This window comes from Helianthus annuus, chromosome 13, assembly GCF_002127325.2.
Source record: "Helianthus annuus cultivar XRQ/B chromosome 13, HanXRQr2.0-SUNRISE, whole genome shotgun sequence".
NCBI lineage: Eukaryota > Viridiplantae > Streptophyta > Magnoliopsida > Asterales > Asteraceae > Helianthus > Helianthus annuus.
In genome coordinates, this window is record NC_035445.2 from 56,412,131 (window position 1) to 56,435,279 (window position 23,149).

The following is a 23,149-nucleotide window of genomic DNA, read 5'->3' on the forward strand; positions in this document are numbered from 1 at the left end:
ATATATATATATATTGACGCATACTAAAAACTAAAATACTGACGTGTATGATTATAGTTTGTATTGATGCAATATATATAAAAAAGAGTATAACGTCGCAGTGATCGACGGTTTTTGCTAAAATGTGTTTGAATATTTGTTTTGTTTTAATTATTCTGTTATATTAATAACTGAAAATATTTGCAATTCAGATGTCGAATGAAGTATCACGTAATCAAGAAATTCACGCTAGTAACATAAATTCTTTGGATAAAAGTGCTATAGAAAATATAGTTGCTCAAGGAATAGCTAATGACATACCCTCGATTATTGAAGCTATTAAAATTTCTATGCCTGTAACTATAATATTACTATAGGCTATAAGCATACTCATCACATTGAACCTAGTCATAGTGTCAATGGAGACAATGATATTCTTGTCAGAACTCCATTTCCCAAACAAAAGAAAGCCATAGCCTATGGTTGTTCTTATAAAGAACAACACTCTGATAATTCCTATAAAAGAAAGGAATTGGACGGTCATTTGCACAACCTGCCTGTAGAAACTGTAATAAGAAGCATTCAGGAATATGTTATTTTAAAAGGAAACCCTACTGTAATCTCTGCAAAACACCTGGCCATAAGGAGGAAGAATGCAAGAAGAAAAACGAGTTTGTTTTAACTTCAAAGAAACGGGCCATATCCATCCCTATTGCCCAAAATTGACAAAGGCACCCTACAACAAGGCAAAAGCATCAGACAAAGCTAAGAAAAACGCATGAACATTCGTACTTACAACGCAGGAGGCAGTAATGATTCCAGATGTGATCACCGGTACGTTGCTTGTCCATGGCATCTATGCAAAGTTATTATTTGACTCTGGTGAAAATTCAAAGTTTTATAAATAATGCATTCTATCAAGTACTTCATCTGTTCAGAAGCATAGTAGACTTGTTTGGTCTTCACCTTCATTGAAACATTTATTTGATTACGACACCTTGTGGTGGCATTTTCATTAACTTGAAGCTTGAGCTAATCTCATTTGCACACCTGATGTACAAATTTGCTTATTTTCTTTGGGTTCATTATCTTAATACAGTCTTAATACAATTATATGTTAAGATAAGAGTACACAAATTCATGTTATATTCTAGTGTACCTCAAATGATTCTATCATCATTGGTCGAAAATTCTATGATATTCATTTGTTCTTTAATCATCAACTAAAAATCCTATGAGATTTATTTGAAAAGAATATCCAAATTTACTTCATTAAACCATTCATTTGAACACGAACACGGTGAACTTGTTTAATCACCGTAATTATTGAACTATTTTACGACACCTTGCGGCGTCGATATAAACTTGTCGCTTGGGCTAATCATAATCATACAAATCATGAAAAACTACGTATGTCCTTCGTTTGATTCACCATTAAAAGTACTCTTAATGCAATTATGTATTAAGATAATGATACACTAAAGTCTGTTATATTTCGGTGTATCCTTGAAATTTAATAATGTCAACACACTAATTTTCCTCATGTTAGGGTTCGATAGTTAACAAATCATTTTCATGCTTCCATTTCATTTGAGCTTGTCAATTGACGGCCTAAGTAAGTTTTCCTTTGACAGTGAATTCTATTGTTTCTAAAAGTCATTCACGAATTATAAACATTCGATTTAGACATCGATCATAAATCTCTTTTGGTTTGAACTTAGTCACCTTGGAAATTATATCATTACACCTCGTTCATTTGACATCGATTTCTGGAACTAATGCAGTTGAATCATTGATTTCTAGTTGTTATATGATATCCTCGTATTCATTTGAACATGTCTTAGTTCTATTACTTTGTCATTTACCTTAATACTATTCGTATTGACTAAAACATGACGTAACCCTAAAGGAGACATCATAGCCCAAATATCAAGGACAAGATTTAAAACAAGGTAGGGAGAATGTAACAACTCCCAAAACACCTTATAAGGACCCCTGATCGAAACCCCGGACTTGTACAGCGTGAACCGGGATGCAAAACAAAGAAACTAGTAACTGGGCTCTTAGGAGACACGTGGGGGGACCCCTAAATCTTTCGCGAACCGCAGGGGAGTACCAAGACACGTATGACTCGAGGGCAACGTGTGGTGGGGCTATACATGCAACGTAGTCTGTCTAGACAAAATAGGTTGCCCAGGCGACACGCGGGGGTGTCCCTTGGTTCTATCGCAACGCGCGGGAGGAGCTGGGGTGACCTATGAATTCACTTACGTGGGACTTAGGTTTCTACACAAAATCGAATTAATTTCGTAAACTTCTGCTCTCGTTCTGCTCGTTCTTTACAACACCCCTCCCGTAAACCTACGAAACTCTGCCCTGTTGTAAGTGTTTTAACCCTGATCACTGATTCGATACCCTGTCTGATCGATCTGAAACTCAGCAACGGATGCCAAAGTGCTGCCTGAATAAGGCTATACTTTGTTAACTACGTTGGGGTTTTGATCTCGTGATGTATCATTAAAGTTTGAATTGGGTTGATGCACTGAAACGTGTTGCATTGTATTTTTATTAGGAACTCAGGATTAGCACCAAGAAGCTTTAAGTTTAAACCCTAAATCTACAAAGTGAGTCATTCTTTCTTTTTACAAAATGCATTGCAAAACCCTAAATGTTTTTCAGTTATACTTACAGTGATAAAGTTTTTGTAATTTGAAATTACTGCCGGTATGTGGGGTTTTGTATAGACTACTTGATAATCTTCACTATTGGACGAAAGTTAGCCAATGAGTGATATGAACACCATCACATCAGAACTGCCACCGTGTGACAAATACTAATTGAGAATTTGATAGATATAAAACAATGTAATCACCCTTGATGCTGTAAAATATAACAATGTATCTTTTTATACAAACGAATGAACTCACCAGTATTTTTCCCTGATAAAATGTTTTTAAAACGCGTTTCAGGTAAGTTACTGTGAAGGTAATAGAAGCCTGCTATAGAGCACTGAAGGCTTAAATAAAGTGGCGATGATTACCTGAATAAAAGAAGAAATTTGTGTTTTACCAATTAGGGTTTATCCCTAAAAAAAATTTGATTGTAATATGGGTTTTATCCCATTTGTGTAATATTAAACTTTGGTGTTTTACAAACTCTGAAATATTTCCCAACTACGATCCTAATGAAAATTTTTCCGCTGCAAATTTAATAAACATCGGTACCACCTGACTGTTAACGGCTCCCGCCTAGGGTGGGGTCGGTGGTTGTGACAATTGGGTAATAAACTTCAAACCGAATAGTAGGAGAAAAACTCAAGGAATATGGGCCCGGGTAGTGAGTTATTGTTTAAATGGATAGTAGAGGAATAATCCTCTAAAGAATAAAATTGAGTTTGGATCGAATTGGATGTAGACTACCCCTCCGCGACGTGCGGGGGCACCTTGTTTCGGCAAAAAGTTTTTCTTTGTTATTTTTAAACGCGTTTGACTGTTTAACTTAAACAATAATTGTTTTTGGTGTTTATGATAGGCTTTCGCAAAGGCCGGAAACGGATAGACGACCTAGAACACGAAGAACCGAACACTCCTAAACCGCCACCTCATTGGAAACTTTTATGCAAGATTGATGCGTGATCATGCCCGACAAAGCTTTCGTGTTTAAAATCCTAATGTGTTTAAACTGTAAATTATATGTAATGATACGTTATGTCTGTTCGTCTGGGTTATCAGTTAACCTAGGCTCGTAAGTTATTTGTTTTATAAATAAAAATGTGGGACCTAATTGTTCGAATATTTATGATATTCAATATTAACGGGAATGAGTGTTACAGTACTCGATAAGCGTGATCAGGAGTTAGTACTCATTTTAGCTTTAAACCAAAACCATAGTAGAGAAATACAACCGTTGAGTCAGTAATTAACTCAGGATCCCCATTAATCATACTACAGTCCCAATTTAAAATGTAAACAGTTAGGATCGTTTGACGAATAAGCCCTTAACGTTAATTTGTATAATAATTGTCTATATGTCATTTAGGCTAGTATGAATATATATTTAGAGACAAACAAATCTAAACAAATGAGGAAAATTAGTCATTCATGGTACCATATGCAGTTGTACATGATCATTAGTAAAACCCGTCATTATTATAAGCGCTTACATAATATTTATGGATGATTGACCTTTACTTATTGGATCCGTAACAATATCACGAATGCATTCGATACAAAGATTTAGTTTACTCTATTCCTTATAAATGAATAATTAATTTCCTATCGAAGTTTATTGCAGCACCTCTCGAATTGTTATTGTTTGAGAAAACATGGTAGCTGACTTTATCACAGTAAATCTTAAATATATAATTTAGATGGAGTTAATTAATTTATGTATCCACTGATAAATTTTAAACAACATTTAGTGACTATTGTTTTGTGATTAACAACATATTATGTCATTATAACTTAGGTTGTTGTTATCTATTCATTATAACTCCTCCATAATATCCAAAGCCTAATAGTCCTTAAAAAATTCAAACCCACCATTGTACAACTATGAATATAAAACAAAACATGATAATCAACATAAAACACACTAATGTTTGTCATTCGATAATCAAAACCTTATCATTCAAAATACAACACAAAACCCACAAATATGGTGTTTTAGTAATCTTCACTATGTTTTTTTTTGTGAGTTTTGAGTATGTTTTATAATTGACATTACGGTGTCTTATGATTTTTTACACTTTGTAGGAAAAATGAACTTTGTAGCCAACAACAAATAATAATAGTGTATGAAGGTATAAAAATTGTATTCTTTTAAGAAAGGCATCTAATTATCTTATGGTTAGATGGTGCACATTAAGGAAGACAATTTATGCACCATTTTAAACTATTAGAAGCTAAAATTGTCAAAACATAGTTGCTACGGAGGTCAAAGTAATTACTCTAATGTATAAACCACCTTCCACGGATGAAACATCACATTAAAAAAGTAAACCAAATCAAGTTGAACATCAACTTTAATCACCATGTCATAGCATTTTATAGTAATTACTTGTGCCTTACTTCGTAACCTTATCACCACTTTCTACAGCCTATATATTAGGAAACCTTCCAAGTTAAACGTATGGATGTTAAAGAGATAACTTAATAAAGCTTCAAAAAAATCATTAAATAAGAGATATATTTTGTATTCAATCATAAAAAAATATAATAATAGGATTTGGGACATTATTCTAAACATATATATATATATATATATATATATATATATATATATATATATATATATATATATAATATTAATTTTCCTACATCATAAAAAATATATATCAATATGCCATTGTAAACCTCTAAAGCATACATGATGTCCTTCCACTCGATCCATTATTCATTCCAAGTTCATTTGACAAAGTTTGTTAATGATGGATTCGAGAGAAAACACTTTAATTTTTACCACACCCACATTATGACTATTTCTTATACTTATTATCTACAAGAGGAATAGAAAAACAAATTAAAAGTTAAATCATAATTTTGATATTGAACTATTAGAAAATAGCAGTGTAATAATAATTTTGTAGAGTTCAACTTCTATAAGAAATTTTATACCTAACATTAGCCACATGTTCATTGTTAACACTATCACTCCATCTCAATCATCCACAAGATTTTGTCTTGCCAGCTTTGCCTTACTCCATTAAGTCCCGAATGATCTTCTCCACTATTATTGACCTTTTTATATTTTTATATTGGTGTGTTCCATGGAGCATAATAGTATTTAATCATTGAATTTGTTGTTCATTTATCTGGATAGTTTTTTATAATAGGAGAATTTTGAGACATTCATGACTTGTTTTTTTTTAAGATTAAATTTTGAGACATTCATGACCATATATGTATATTACTATTTTAATATTGTAATTTAAAATATTACAATATATAACACACATGTTTAACGAGTTATATGAAAACAACTAAATGTAAATGTGACGAGTTTTATAACACGAATGTCACGACACATTTAACATGATTAAGTATAAGCAGTTATAACACCAATCACGTGACGTGTTTTACACGGTATCATTAAACACAACTAAAAATAATATGACACAGTTAACACGATAAAGTAAAAGTTACAAAAAATTACAATTCATGTTTAATTATAGCATATATTATTTATAAAACTATGATGTGTTGGTAAACGGGTCATGCCAACTTACTAGCTTGTTTAATACGCTAAGTTTTTGTCATAAACAGATAAAGGCTAAAGCAGGTTGAACCCATTTTTAATCATGCCATTAACATGTCGACCCTTTGACCCTAAACACTAATTAACATGTTTAACTTATGTCGAGTCGTGTTTGTCATAAGTTATGAGCATTGATGCTAGTATAAGTAGACCACCTGTTAGTTAATGCATTTATTTTATTCATAGATTTATTAAATATAGAGTTAAGTTCACGTACAAAGAACCTTATCGTAAAAACGTACGAAAGAAATGAAAAAGCAAAAAAAAAAAAAAAAACACGGTGGCATTTTCGTAATTATTTGCTCGTAGGGTAAATATCAAAATTACTCTAAAAATGATCTTGTAGAGTAATTTTGATCTTGTTGTTGGTGCATTACGTCTATTACTTCGTCTTGTATCATGTAATAGAATAGGATATGATAGGATAGGATATCCAGTGCACGAGGTTCGAGAAACGAAAGTTGGTGGTTTAGCAAAAGGTTCCGCTTATATGGACATTGTCCATAAAAGCGAAACCACAAGCTAAAGGTTTCGCTCATATGGTTGTCCATATAAGCGAAACTATCCCAACTATATATAGGTGCATTGTTTGTTCATTTGAGAACAGATCTGAAAATTGTAACAAAGTGCTGCCAAATTGCTTTCAGGTTGTAAACGTTGTTAAATCAATCTAAGAAGTATTATAATTAGTTTGAGCGCCCGTTTCACTGATTCCGCCTTTGAATCGGATTCACAACTCTTCTGATTGACTCATTCGGGTTCAACAACGATCCTACAAGTGGTATCAGAGCACAGGAGGAAGAGTTTAGCTCAATTGGATCTGTTTTCTGTCTTCTACACCTTCTTTTTCGATCTGAACAAGTTTCCACGGTTAAAATCGGCCAAATTTTTCACAGAATGTGTATTAGCGGATAATAACAAACCCTTGAAAGTTTCATATCAAAATTCGACCTATAAATGGACCAAATTACATTCGGATGTGGTTCCGCTTATGTGAACACTGTATGGTTTCGCTTTTATGACCACATGGTTTCGCTCCAGTGAACAAAATCTCAAAGGGTTTCGCTTTTGTGACACTAGTTTCGCTCCAAACTACATAGTTCCGCTCAAAGGTTTCGCTCGAACGGACATTGTAGTTCCGCTTATCCGGACATAGTCAGTTTCGCTTATTTGACATCAAAGGTTCCGCTTATTTGTCCAACAAGGTTTCGCTCATTCGGTCCAAATAGGTTTCGCTTATTTGTCCAAACAGGTTTCGCTTATCTGTCTGTCACACCCCAACCAATGGCGGAAACATCGGGATGAGACGAAGTGTGAAGATTGCTCGAGACATCATAACGCTAATAATTGTGACAAGTATTTAAATAATTCGATTTCATTTCATAAGATAAATTGTCAACATTACAAGAAATTCAAATACAACAAGTTTAACAAAATAACATGACGACAATACAAAATTGATACAACATATTAAACCTAACGTCTACAGCGTGTATCTAGGCATCGTGCTACCTCTTTCATTTCATCATCATCAACCTGTAACATGTTTAAAATACAATTCAATGCAAAAGCAAAGGCGAGTATACAAGTTTGGTACATACATAGCATAAGATAAAAGTGTGAACAATTCCTTATAGCAAGCATGCGATTCAAGATAAACATTAAATATGGCATGTGTCTAACATATCAAACCAAGAAAACGCAACTTGCTCATGACATAACCAAAGTTTCAGTAGAGGCGGGTCGTTAATCCTATAGCGCTACATATGTCAAGGTTTGGCTCATACGAAGTTAATGATAAGTTCAACACATAAGAATCACCCAAATTTAAAGTATCAAGCCATCACATATACAAGCATGTTATAGGAATGTTCATGTGTTTAGACAAAAGTTCATGTGTAAGTTTCAATAGGTAAACATGTTACGCCCCAAAAGTGGTAAAAGTAAAAAGGGGAAAAATGCGAGTATACTCACATAATTGCTAAGTCTTCCGATTATCCAAGTGTTGACGAGTGTGCGAGTTTAGGCGGACGGAGCACTGAGGTCACCCTATATGGGCAAACGATGGCGCATGAGTAAACGGGATTACGACGGTAGATTTAAAGTGAAAACTGAAGTATATCTAGTCGATCGATAAGTATATATATTTTCTTACATATATATATTTTATATAGTTTAAGTAATAATCCAAATTAAGTTTATCGAAAAATATTATGGAAGTATCGTCAAAATAAATGTTCATTTATATCTATTTTTATAAGAAGTAAGCGAATTGATAGGTTTCGCTTCAAGAGTTTAACACATTTCGTTTTACCGATTTTTACAAAAAAACGGGCAGAGTTTCCTCTGTTTTTTGACGATCCCGACAATCAAGTTGTCTCTGTATTTTTCAAAACTCAATCAATACAATAACAATGTATGCGTAATATATGACATATGTTGTCGCGAATAACACAAACATATATAAATCAAAATGAAATGTTGGTTTGGTTTTGATACTAAAAGATATTTATGAAAAACATTATAAATGAACTATGCATCGTCTAAAGTTTACCATATCGCGTGTTTAGCTCGTGTTGACTCGTTGACCACCATTGACTGCTTGACGGTGTTTGACCGAACCGAAACAAGACCCGAAACCGCCAACACGACCCAAACCAAAACTGACTTTGTTGACTATGTCAACCGAACCAAACTGAACCATAAAGTGAACTCGATTAGAAAGATACATGAATTTTGTAACTTAAATAATCATCATCCAAATCAGATTCTAACCTGAATCGAACGGAGACTGGATCGGTTGAACCGAGACTCGAACCGGAATCGGTTGGAACTGAGCCATGAGCCGAGACCCGTGTCAAGCTTGAATCGAAGCTGGCTGTGAAGCGAAACCCGAAACAAAACTGACCGCAGCTACTGTTGACTTAGTTCGACTGAACCCGAGCCAAGACACCATGAACAGCCCGACACACCCGGGACTGAACCGAAACTGAACCCGAACCAGAGCCGGGTCGAAACGAATCTGAAAGCAAAGCCAAAACAGCGCCCAACTTGAATTAAACTGGAACTTTATCAATTAATAAACGAAACTTGACTAACCTGAACCGAAACGAGTCTGAACCGGCTGATCCGAGACTGAACCGGCTGAAACAGAGTTGCCGGAACCACTGTCGCCTTCCAATATCTCTCCTCGACTCTCTCTCTCTCTGTGTTCCCGTCCTTGTTCGCCGCCGCACGCCACTCCAGTCGCCGGATCTGGAGAAGATAGACGAGGGGGGGCTGCTCGTCGTCGGAAGTGACTCCGGTGGCTGGAGCCGGCTGGATTCAGACGAGAGGGAGTTGGAGACGGTAGGGTGTCGGCTGCTAGTTGTGCTCACTTAGGGTTTCTCCAAAATGCTGATACAAGGAAGAAGATGGGGATTAATGTAGTTTAGGTTTACTATAGTGGGCTTGGGCTTGGGCCTAAGGCCCATAAGCCCAACCTTCGCGTTTTAAGTGGCCCAAACGAATTTACGAAACCCGTTTTCACCACTAAACGTCGTGAAATATCGAGATTATTATTATTATGGATTGAGATACGTAAATGATGTCGGTTGCGTTAAAAGCACGTAAATGCGTTGTTTTCCCTTTTAAATCCGTTTTTCGACTGTAATTTTGACGGTGATTCTAAAAATAGGAGGCGAACTCGTATTTCTTAAAACATGGAAACTCGTAAATACGGAGCGTTACAGTCTCCCCTCCTTTAGGAAATTTCGTCCCGAAATTTATCCAGAAGGAAGACTTGAAAGGGTTTCGGCAAACTGAAGAGGATTGCTTAAAACTGAGGCTTGGAGTTTGAGACAATGGAGAATAACTGAGGTACACGGGTGAACGATTGTTCTAATAAACGATTATGAGTATACGAATAGCATAAGTATCGGATAGACAAAAGTAGCGTGTTAAGAATGAATTCTTGTCATGGATAATCGGATATAATGCGTTTGTGAGTTGTTAAAGTTTGTATTAGGTCTAAGTAGGTCTGCAAAACACTGAATTTCTCATGGCACGTTTTACGAAAGTTTGGTAACATGGTGGAAACACTTATATATAGGAAGTACCAGCGGCGTATCCACCATGTTTTGGCCATGTTACGTCTGTTTCGTTATTCGTGTCATGTTACGTTCCGTGTTTTACCATACACAATAGTACACTCTATGGTTCTCATACGCCTGTCACTATAATCCCGTGTGCACCCGCGATTATATTGATCGTCGCATGATCCGCATAGCTTGTACTGCTCGTGTATGAATCAGGGTATACATAAATAAAAAAAAATTTAAGAATGTGTACGTATAAGAATATAGTATATAAGCAAGTCCATGCTTAAGTATGTATGGGACCCACGTAAGCGAATCACTCGGATTACGCTCGCGTACGGTACGAATTTATGAATCATGAGTATGAATGAAAGTATAAAAGCATAAACATAAGTTTAAGTATTAATATATCTACATAAGTATGAGTATAGACATAAAACGTATGAGTATGAATGCGAGTATAAGTGTGAACATAAGATGTATGTGCATAGATATGAACGTGAATATAGGTGTAAAATATGAAGGTTTAAGTATGAATAAAATATGTGTATGAATATAAGTATAAACAAAGTTGTACATGTGTGAATGAGAACATAAAATGTATGAACGTGAATATGAATGTAATATAAACATGAATGTAAGTATATCGCAAATGTATAATTGTGGGTGTATGTATAACGTAAAACGTATGAATTTTGAATCATGAGTATAACGTAAATGTGTATGTGTGAACATAAATGAAGGCATAAAGTGTATAAGTGCGGATGTAGGAAATAATGATTTTGTTTATAATATAAAATTAAAATACATGAGTTTATGCGCGTAAAAGGTTTAAAGTTTCGAGTATGAAAGGAAAAAGAGAACGAGTGACACGCGTGAGATTGTTGTGAGATATTGACTAAGACGTGTACAATGATATGCATATATAGTTGTTTGCGCAAAGCGTGAAGTTAAAATAAATTGAGTTGTCACAAAATATAGGCTTTAGTTTGTGAATGTAAAGAGAGTATAATACATCTGTTGGTTATGTGAAAAGTTACTTTGTAAAGGAAAGGGAATGCTACAGCGGTTTTAAAAGAGTTTACATAGGTTGAAAATTTGTCGGTTCTTATGAAGTTCCCTTGTCCACGTGTTTTGAATTTAATTGACATATTGGATGAGGTTTTGAAAAAGTTCTAGAGATTAATAAGTTTGCATCATTTTAAGCAACTTTGTGTTAGAAAATTTTGAAACTTACAGCTTCTTGTGAAAAAGTTGATCCTTAGAAAAAGGAATTTGGTACATGAACTTAGTGATTGTTGGAAAAAAAAAATGTTTCATTGGTTTTGAAAAAGGAATTTTTTTTTTTTTTTTTTTTTTTGTAAATGATTGAATAATATTGGTAACATTTTATAGGTGTGTGCGAAAAAGTTGATTTGATTCTCAATTGAGAATAACGATCTCTAGTTTAATGGTGTGAGAGGAGCGTGTTTCAATGGTTACGTTGGTTGGTGAATTCGTGGGCAATGGATTTATTAAACCGACCGGGCTGACAAGTAGTATTTCGTGAAATTTTGAAAATCGAGGAACACGCGTTTATTGGTAACATTAAAATTTTGTGTATGCGAGTGAGGTGAAATTAGATTATAGAATAAGAGGTACGTTTAAATAAATGAAGCATTCGAAATACATGATAAACGATTTAGGTGTAAACATGATCGCGTTTACATAATATAGTCTATTAAAAGAAAGCGTTGGTAACGACCCCTAAGTAGGGAATCACCCCAATCCGTTGATGATGTCGTTGTAAGATGAGAAAAGAAGCGGAGTTAATCATCAAGTTAAGGAAATCACTCCTATCTCGATGATATGTCTCTGCTCGTTGTTATAAAAGCGTAAATAAAATTACGTGAAATCATGCATGCTAATAATGTATAATCGTATGAAAAGTAAGAGTATGATGTTGCGCAAAAATGAAATCTCGAAAAAAATTGTTCAAAAGTGACAAAAGATCGAAAATAATAAAGCGTAAGCTCGAATAAAACTTGGACGGTTCCAAGCGGAACATTGACTAACCAAAGTGGTCGAAAGATCTTTTGAAATTGAGAAACATGTTTTGGCCTAATAGGTGGAATATTCTCGCCGATATCTCGGCTAACGGTATTCACCCTTCCAGTTACTACATGTTCCCAATCCATCAGAATTTCGAGACTTGGCGGGATTAATGAAAATCAAGGAGTGGAACTAGTCGACAAGGTGCGGGTTTCACCCCTAGCTTGACGACTTCGTACCCTAAGTGTGGTTGGTACTCGTTGGGTCAAAATTTAATTTCGACACGTTAACGAGGGTCCACTAGAAATTGAATTTGAAATTTCCATTAAGATATGGATTTCACTCCTAACTAAATGGTGAATTTCGTGCAAAAATAGAATCACGTGGGATGAGAGTCGTTTACCAAATTGTGGGTTTCACGCCTATTTTGGTGAAGTCGTCTCGTTTGTGTATTATGGGTGTTTTCGGATTTAGAAGTACCGTGTAAAATGCATGAGGGAAACGTATGCCAAAGTAATACGCAAATAAGTATAAACACGTAAGAGGGTATATCAAGAATGGTACATAAATAATGAAATGATAAATCAAGTATTAACACAAAGAGAAATAGGTTGAGAATAATACGTAAAGAATCGAACAACGAAACAAGTATTAACACATAATAAGACAAGCATTAATGCATAAGAATAACATGTCGAATATTACTCACGAGTGATATACATGTTTATAAGAGCATAAATAAGAAACAAATAAAGCGTCACGTAGTAGTTCAGGCAAATCATACGAACAAGGCTCTAAAGCTATAGACTAGGTAAAAGCATTCCTACTTTTCCTAATTCCCTATAGTTATGGCTCAGATACCAATCTGTCACACCCCAACCAATGGCGGAAACATCGGGATGAGACGAAGTGTGAAGATTGCTCGAGACATCATAACGCTAATAATTGTGACAAGTATTTAAATAATTCGATTTCATTTCATAAGATAAATTGTCAACATTACAAGAAATTCAAATACAACAAGTTTAACAAAATAACATGACGACAATACAAAATTGATACAACATATTAAACCTAACGTCTACAGCGTGTATCTAGGCATCGTGCTACCTCTTTCATTTCATCATCATCAACCTGTAACATGTTTAAAATACAATTCAATGCAAAAGCAAAGGCGAGTATACAAGTTTGGTACATACATAGCATAAGATAAAAGTGTGAACAATTCCTCATAGCAAGCATGCGATTCAAGATAAACATTAAATATGGCATGTGTCTAACATATCAAACCAAGAAAACGCAACTTGCTCATGACATAACCAAAGTTTCAGTAGAGGCGGGTCGTTAATCCTATAGCGCTACATATGTCAAGGTTTGGCTCATACGAAGTTAATGATAAGGTCAACACATAAGAATCACCCAAATTTAAAGTATCAAGCCATCACATATACAAGCATGTTATAGGAATGTTCATGTGTTTAGACAAAAGTTCATGTGTAAGTTTCAATAGGTAAACATGTTACGCCCCAAAAGTGGTAAAAGTAAAAAGGGGAAAAATGCGAGTATACTCACATAATTGCTAAGTCTTCCGATTATCCAAGTGTTGACGAGTGTGCGAGTTTAGGCGGACGGAGCACTGAGGTCACCCTATATGGGCAAACGATGGCGCATGAGTAAACGGGATTACGACGGTAGATTTAAAGTGAAAACTGAAGTATATCTAGTCGATCGATAAGTATATATACTTTCTTACATATATATATTTTATATAGTTTAAGTAATAATCCAAATTAAGTTTATCGAAAAATATTATGGAAGTATCGTCAAAATAAATGTTCATTTATATCTATTTTTATAAGAAGTAAGCGAATTGATAGGTTTCGCTTCAAGAGTTTAACACATTTCGTTTTACCGATTTTTACAAAAAAACGGGCAGAGTTTCCTCTGTTTTTTGACGATCCCGACAATCAAGTTGTCTCTGTATTTTTCAAAACTCAATCAATACAATAACAATGTATGCGTAATATATGACATATGTTGTCGCGAATAACACAAACATATATAAATCAAAATGAAATGTTGGTTTGGTTTTGATACTAAAAGATATTTATGAAAAACATTATAAATGAACTATGCATCGTCTAAAGTTTACCATATCGCGTGTTTAGCTCGTGTTGACTCGTTGACCACGATTGACTGCTTGACGGTGTTTGACCGAACCGAAACAAGACCCGAAACCGCCAACACGACCCAAACCAAAACTGACTTTGTTGACTATGTCAACCGAACCAAACTGAACCATAAAGTGAACTCGATTAGAAAGATACATGAATTTTGTAACTTAAATAATCATCATCCAAATCAGATTCTAACCTGAATCAAACGGAGACTGGATCGGTTGAACCGAGACTGAACCGGCTGAAACAGAGTTGCCGGAACCACTGTCGCCTTCCAATCTCTCTCCTCGACTCTCTCTCTCTCTGTGTTCCCGTCCTTGTTCGCCGCCGCACGCCACTCCAGTCGCCGGATCTGGAGAAGATAGACGAGGGGGGGCTGCTCGTCGTCGGAAGTGACTCCGGTGGCTGGAGCCGGCTGGATTCAGACGAGAGGGAGTTGGAGACGGTAGGGTGTCGGCTGCTAGTTGTGCTCACTTAGGGTTTCTCCAAAATGCTGATAAAAGGAAGAAGATGGGGATTAATGTAGTTTAGGTTTACTATAGTGGGCTTGGGCTTGGGCCTAAGGCCCACAAGCCCAACCTTCGCGTTTTAAGTGGCCCAAACGAATTTACGAAACCCGTTTTCACCACTAAACGTCGTGAAATATCGAGATTATTATTATTATGGATTGAGATACGTAAATGATTTCGGTTGCGTTAAAAGCACGTAAATGCGTTGTTTTCCATTTTAAATCCGTTTTTCGACTGTAATTTTGACGGTGATTCTAAAAATAGGAGGCGAACTCGTATTTCTTAAAACATGGAAACTCGTAAATACGTAGCGTTACACTGTTCAACCAGATTTCGCTCTTTTGTCATCAGCTGGTTTCGCTTATACAGACAACTTGGGTTTCGCTCATTAGTACAATCTGATTTCGCCCGTGTGTCATATTTCGCTCGATAGTGAACTTTATCGTGTCAAGATCATTTCACGACAATCGAGTGTTAGTGTATTTCAGATTACTTAATATTGTTTAAACTGATTGAGTTTGTTTGTTTGCTTTCAGTGATTAAAGATGTCAAACAACGGTGAAGAGTTTTACAACACATTTTACAACGCGTTCACTTCCGAATCGACAGATAGAAGATCTGAGTTGAAAGAATATTCAAGAGAGATTTCGGAGAATTTGAAGTTTGAAAACATGTACGGAAGCCAACAGAAGCCACCAAAGTTAATGAAAGTTGAAGACTATAACTGGTGGAAAAACAGATTTGAGGGTTGGGTAAAAGCTTTCGCTCCTGAAAGCTGGTTAAAATTGACAAATGGATACACTGAACCAGTGAAAGAGGGAGGAGAGTTAATCGATCCAAAAGATTTCACAGACATAGACATAAAAAATATTGTGGCTGAATATAAGATGATCACATTAATCAAATAGTCAGTGAGAGAGGATATTATTTCGTTACTTGAACAAGAGAAAACTTCAAAGAGTTTGTGGGAAGCGTTAGGGAAAAAGTGTGTAGGAAGTAATGAAATTGTCAAAAAACAAAAAGAAATTGTTGCGCAAAGAGTTTGATTTATTCTGTTGTATGAAAAATGAATCTGTTTGTAAAATGATCGAGAGATTTGGACATCTGAAAATGGAGTTGGCCAGACATGAAATCAAATATTCTGAAGAGACGATGGTGGATAAATTGTTTGATTCATTGCCCAATGATCAAGATTGGCAATACTTTGCTCTAATGCTGAAAAATACAATCAAACCTGATGATTTAAAAGTGGATTTGCTGATAGAAAGGCTTGAAAGCCATGAGTTGGAGATAAAAAGATCCAAAGTCAACAGTCCAGTTAATCAGCAGAATGTGGAACTTTACTACAGAGGAAGTGCACCACAGGCTGGATCTCCAAGAACAGCGTTTTCTGCAGAAAGTTCAAATTCAGTGAATAATGAAAGTCTTCACAGTGGTTTTCACAGTGGATCTTCTTCAAACACTTCAGACCAATCTGCTTCAAAGAATCTATTCCAGTGTAATATCGTAGTTGATTTAAAGAATGGGAAGAATTTCAGCGAAGAATCGGCGAAACAACAGATGGTTTTCTTGGCATCTGTACTTGAATCGTATGAATGCCTCGTTGCAGGGAAGATTGGCAACACCAACTTGACAAAAGAAGATTATGATCAATTGGACCCCGAAGAGATGGAACTAATGGACATAAGATGGTGCATGGCCAGTGCGGTTCGTCGAGCACAGCGGTTCATGGAGATCACGGGGAGAAAGTCAATTGGTGGACCATCTACCAAACTGGGATTTGATAAATCCAAAGTGACATGCTTCAAATGCAAACAAAAAGGTCACTTCAAGCGTGAGTGCAGAAATGCATATGCTGCTGATGATTCTGAAAACCCGTTCAACGAAGATTATTACAAGAAAGCGATTTACCATCAGAACAAGTCTGAGCCACCAAGATTGAAACAGCCTGAAGAAAAGTCAAGGGCACTTGCAGTTATATATGACGATGAAGGTTACAACTGGAGTCAAGTTTGCCCTGAAAAAGATGCTGTTGGGTATGCATTTGTGGCTGATGCTGATCCTGATAGATGGTGGAAAGCAGACTATGCAAGATGGGAAATTGGAAAATTAGATGAACCTTTCAAAGAAGCTCAGAGAGCCAAACGATGGAATGAAGAATTGGAATGTTACATGGATCCACGGGGTAATCCGGTAGCTGACCCATCAAAAGTGGATTTCAAAGCTGTAACAAATTTGCTTCCAAGGCAGGCTACTTTCAACACACGAAGGTTATCATAAAGAGTATTTGCCTGATTTGGAAAAGAAGATAAGAGAGGTTTGTGAAGCAAGTCTACCGAAGGTGGTAGAGATGAAAAAGAGGAAAGAAGAAGAATTGAAGAAGATGATTGAAGAATTAAAAGCTGTTGCGAAGACTGCTGCTGAAGAGAAACAGAAAACTGAAGAGAAACAGAAAGCTGAAGAAGAACAGGAGATTGAGGAAGCACTTAAAGAAAGAAAAGAGGAGAAGAAAGAGGAAGTTCAAAAAGCTGAGACAGAAGAATCGGTGCTAGAAGAGACTGAGGTTAGAAAATCTTCTGACTTATCGAATGTTGAATTGGTTGATGAAAAAGAAAACAAGTGCAGAAATTGCCTAGAAATGTGCAAAGTCTGTACTGAAAAAGATGATATCATAAACACAAAAGACAATGACATAGTTAAACTTGAAAATGTTTTCACAACAAAATGTAAAGAAATGATTGAAACAGAAGAAATTTTAAAATTAAAAGTTGAAAAGCTAACACAGAAATGTCAAGGTCTTGAAAAGGATAATGAGGTTTATCGACATCTGTGTACAGCAAAATGTGTTGATTGTGTTGAAAAAGAATCTAAATTTCAAGATTTACAAAAACAGTATGATTCTTTAAAATGGTCGAGTTAGAGAGTACAAGAAGCTTATGATACTTTGAAAAGCCAAGTCAAAAGTTTTGATCAAAGATTGTCTGAAACTTTAGTCACTAAAGAAATGTATGAAAGAAAGTTTAAAGAAAAGCAAATTGAATTGAACAAATGTGTTGATGAAATTGCTAATCTTAAACAAGTCTTGGCTGAAAAAAAAAAGATTGTTACAAAACTTCAAAGTTATCATAACTCTTCGTACATTCTCGAACGCATTTTTAACATCACACCAGATGACAAAGATACTAATAATTGCAAAAAGGGTATTGGTTCAGAATTTCATCAGGTACCACCACCATTGAGAAACAATTATACTTTTTATGATGAGGAAAAGGTGGTAAAGGGTTTGAACATAGCTGACCAATTACCTGAAAGTATCGATGTGATTTATACCAAATCTGATGATGCTGATGATTCATAGGTGGTAAGTAAGGTGGTTGATAGCGTTTTGAAAGATGAGTCTACAAAAGGTAAGTCTGAATCACATGATGAAGATGAAGGAAATCTTGATGATGGTTATCTGAAAAATATAAAATTCGAGAAAAATCTGAATGATGATTCAAAAGGATTGGTTTATACCATGATTGGATCGGACAAATTATTCTTAGATGTTGTATTCCCGATTCAGAATGTGATATCAGAAAAGGTTGATAAAGTTTTCAAAATGGTTGAGATTGAAAAGTCTGAAATTCCGAAGTTTGCTGGTAAAGGTCATAAATCTTTTTATAACAAACCTAGTTCTAAGAAGAAAAACATGAAGGCTGGTTTGGGTTATAAAAGGAAACAGAATTGGAATCAAAGTAAACAACAAAATTTGCAACAAAAGATGAATTTTGTTCAAGGGAAAAGCTTGAAAGAAGAGGAAAAACTCAAATTTGGACAACAATCTAATGAGGAGTTTGATGCTATGAAAAAGAAACAACAACAGGCCAAGGATGTTTCAAAGAAAGTGTGTTTTAAATGTGATCAAATTGGACATGTTGCACGAAAGTGTCCAAATCCAAAGCCTGTTGATGTTGAAAAACAGAAATCTGAGGATGTGTAGCCAAGGTTAACCAGATTTGATTTGAAACAAACTTGGAGATACAATACGAACAAGTTTGCTTCCAATCAAAAATGGAAATCAAACCCGAACAGGTTCGATTCAAGACAGACCTGGAATTCTCACACATCCAGATTCAAAACAACATAAAGTTGGAGAACATCTGTTGATTTGACAAAACCTCAAGAGTTTTGGAAACCTAAAAATGTTGCTCAAAATCAAAAGGTTCAAAAAAGAAAAACTTTTACAAAAGAGGTACTCCGAAAGGTCAAGTGTGGAGTGCTAAGAAACAAGTGACGTTGGTAAAAGATGTGAAAGTTGAAATCAAAGCTGAAAATGTTTTAAATGACAATGAATTTCCAAAATTAAATGAAAATTTTTGTGTTGAAATGCCTAAGGTCCAACATACCTGGGCTAAATTGTTCAAATAATCAAATTATTGAAATGTGCAGGTGCTCATCGGAACCAAAGACTGTGAGAATCAAAACAGGAGCAGCCTGGTACTTGGAGAGGAGAAAGAGGTTGCAGGACCCTGGTTTGGTTGAACAGGGAGTTTAGTTTGAGTGTTCTCTGTACATAAGTAAACAATATTTTCAAAAACCTAAAAAATTTAAAAAATTAAAAACCAAAAATATGTTTTTAGTTTGTTAAAATTTGAAAAACCAAAAATATGTTTGTTTTTTAATTTTGATTAGAATAAATGTTGATTGAATATGCCGAAACCCTCACGGCTGAACAAACATGATTACATTCATCAGATTGAAAAACGGTTTTCAAACTGTAAAAATCAATGTGTTGTAAATCATGGGGGTAATTACTGTTTTTATTGTAATTCAGTACACAAGATGCAGAAAATGGATGGCAAGACAAAGCTATCAGTATCGTGTTGTCAAATTTTTTTTAATGATTTTGCATTTTAAGGGGGAGAAAAATTGCTAGAAAATACAAAAACATTAGAAAATTTGAAAAAGCCAAAAACATGATAAAATTAAAAAATTTGAATTTTGCGTAAAAAGAGAGGAAATGATAGTACATCAGTAGACAGTTACGGTATGCTAAAGAATTGTAAAGAATTAATAAGCGTTAAACAGTCTCACTGATGATATGTCGATAGGTTTTTATACACTTAGTAAACTTTTTCGGGATATAAACCTAAATTCAAATACTTGCTTATTTCGTGGGCAACACTACTTGGATATATAGGTAACCCCTGAAATCTCGTTTGAAAGGTCCCATATTCTGAGATACTAGGTCTTTATACTCAATGATGTCTGGGGTATTATTCCGGGACTTCTGCTGAATTGAAGTTCTGACCTAGTCCTTGGATAATACTTTCTGCAAATGCTTGAAATATAGCATAAACCCTCAGCATGCAGATGAAACAATAAAATTGATAGTCGCTGCTGTTGTAACTAAAAGATCCTCTAAAGGGGACATACTGAAAAGTCGAAGCTGATATCTCTCTGCGCATACGGAAGTATCGACCTGAGATCCCTCGGCCCTCACATACCTAATTTATGTACAGATATCATTGTAGTATACTCACCTGTAAGACTGAATATTGAGATTCTGGATACGGGAGTATATTCAAGAGGTGGGACACATGAATAAGTTTAAGATCTTAAAACATCTAAATCGTATCCTGAATCAGTTGAAATTTGTATGAAAATTTAAGTGGACCAGTATATCGACAATCTAAGTGAATTGTTTAATTCTTAAAGTGAAATTAAGCTCAACGGTACTTGTAACTTGTCAACAACTGATATGATCCTCTGTCGCATACTCAAACAAAAATATTGTCTGTAATATGTTTGTATATATTTCTTTACTGCTTTATATTTTCAGAAAATTCAAAAAGATTTTGATGTCTGCATTATTTTCGACAACTGATATTTGAGATGCTGAGTTTCAAAATCTAAGTAAGCTGATTGTGTTTCTGTAAATAAAACAAGTTCATTAATTTGAAACTTGAATTTCTATAAAAATTCAAAAACTGTTTGTGATATCTCCAAGGTCATTAAGTTGGAGTTGGATGATTAACTGCGGGGGATTTGGATGCTTATACTGTTATAGAATCAGCTTAAAATCCTGTTTGTTGAAACTGCAAATTATTTGTATTTTGATGATCGGGGGAGTGATTAGATAGTTTGATTTGTCAGATTACGATATCTGAAAGCTTAAAATGTTGTTACTTATCAAGTGTATGAGTGTTTGCAGGAAAAATCCAGATTACGATCCTGAGAGTAGAGTCTTAGGGGGAGTCTGAAGACAAGCTGAAAGTGAGGATGAGCTTGTAGCTGGAAAGCTAGGTGTCGATCCCTAAAAGCACGAAAGCTTGAAGAAAGTGGGAGCCTGCTGATGATGAAGCTGCTGATGATGAAGATGCTGATGATAAAGCTGTTGATCAAGTGATGAGATTCTGATGAAAAGGTTAAAGAGAGAAGCTGATCATAGAGAAAGAATAATGGTTATTTTCATTGTTACAATCCGAACAAGAAGGCAAAATGATCAAGACTGAAGAGGTGTCATAACAGAGAATGGTCACTAAAGACTTCGTCAACATCCGAGGGGGAGTCTGTTGGTGCATTACGTCTATTGACTTCGTCTTGTATCATGTAATAGAATAGGATAGGATAGGATATCCAGTGCACGAGGTTCGAGAAACGAAAGTTGGTGGTTTAGCAAAAGGTTCCGCTTATATGGACATTGTCCATAAAAGCGAAACCACAAGCTAAAGATTTCGCTCATATGGTTGTCCATATAAGCGAAACTATCCCAACTATATATAGGTGCATTGTTTGTTCATTTGAGAACAGATCTGAAAATTGTAACGAAGTGCTGCCAAATTGCTTTCAGGTTGTAAACGTTGTTAAATCAATCAAAGAAGCATTATAATTAGTTTGAGCGTCCGTTTCACTGATTCCGCCTTTGAATCGGATTCACAACTATTCTGATTGACTCATTCGGGTTCAACAACGATCCTACACTTGTAGGGTAATTTTCAAAATTACTCTACAAGTGTATCTTGTATAGTAATTTTGATCCTGTAAGGTAATTATCAAAATTACTCTACAAGTGTATCAAAATTACTCTGCATCAAAATTACTTTACAAGTTTATCAAAATTACTCTGCAAGTTTATTAAATAAACATACAATTCAAAATTACTCTACAAAATCATTTATAGAGTAATTATGATACTCTATAAAATTATATTACAAGATCAAAATTACAATACAAGATCATTTGTAGAGTAATTATGATACTCTACAAAATTACTCTACAAGATCAAAATTATCCTACGAGAATATTTTACAAAATTACTCTACAAGATCAAAATTACCCTACAAGATCATTTGTAGAGTAATTTTTATAATTACCCAAAGAGTAAATAATTACGAAAATGCCATCGCGTTTTTTTACATTTTCACTCTATTCGCACGTTTTGTATGATAAAACTATTTGTATTTGATCTTTTGTCTGTACTTATCTTTATGTCTGTCTCATTCAAACAATGCACAATTATTATTATTATTATTATTATTATTATTATTATTATTATTATTATTATTATTATTATTATTATTATTATTATTATTATTATTATTATTATTATAGAATAGTATTTTTAAATTAACTAGTTTTTTTATATCGTGCATTGCGGCGAAACCGAACAAATGATAATGTAAAACAAACGTGATTTGAAAATAAAGCATGTTGTTTAGAAAGTCAAACCATTAGAACGATTTAGTTTATCATCGTACCGTTTTATAATACCAAATAAATACTTTATTTTGAGTATAATCTCGTTTTAACAAAACTTATAACTGAATGTCAGGTAAAGAAATTAAGCACAACTACGTACTTAAGTTTTTAGAAAAAAGTTATAAACGTAACTTATTAAAAAGTATCAGATAATCGATAAATTAATATATGTTAAAAAAAGAAAAAAACAATTTTTAAAAAAAGGTAAAGGAAAAAGATGTTAAAAAAAAAGAAAAATATGTTATTAAAAGTTAATATAATAATAAACTATTATAATATATTAAATAATAAAATAATAAAAAACTATATATTATTATAAAAATAAAATTACTATTCATCGTCCCTCGAAATCAATATATATATATAATATATAATACAT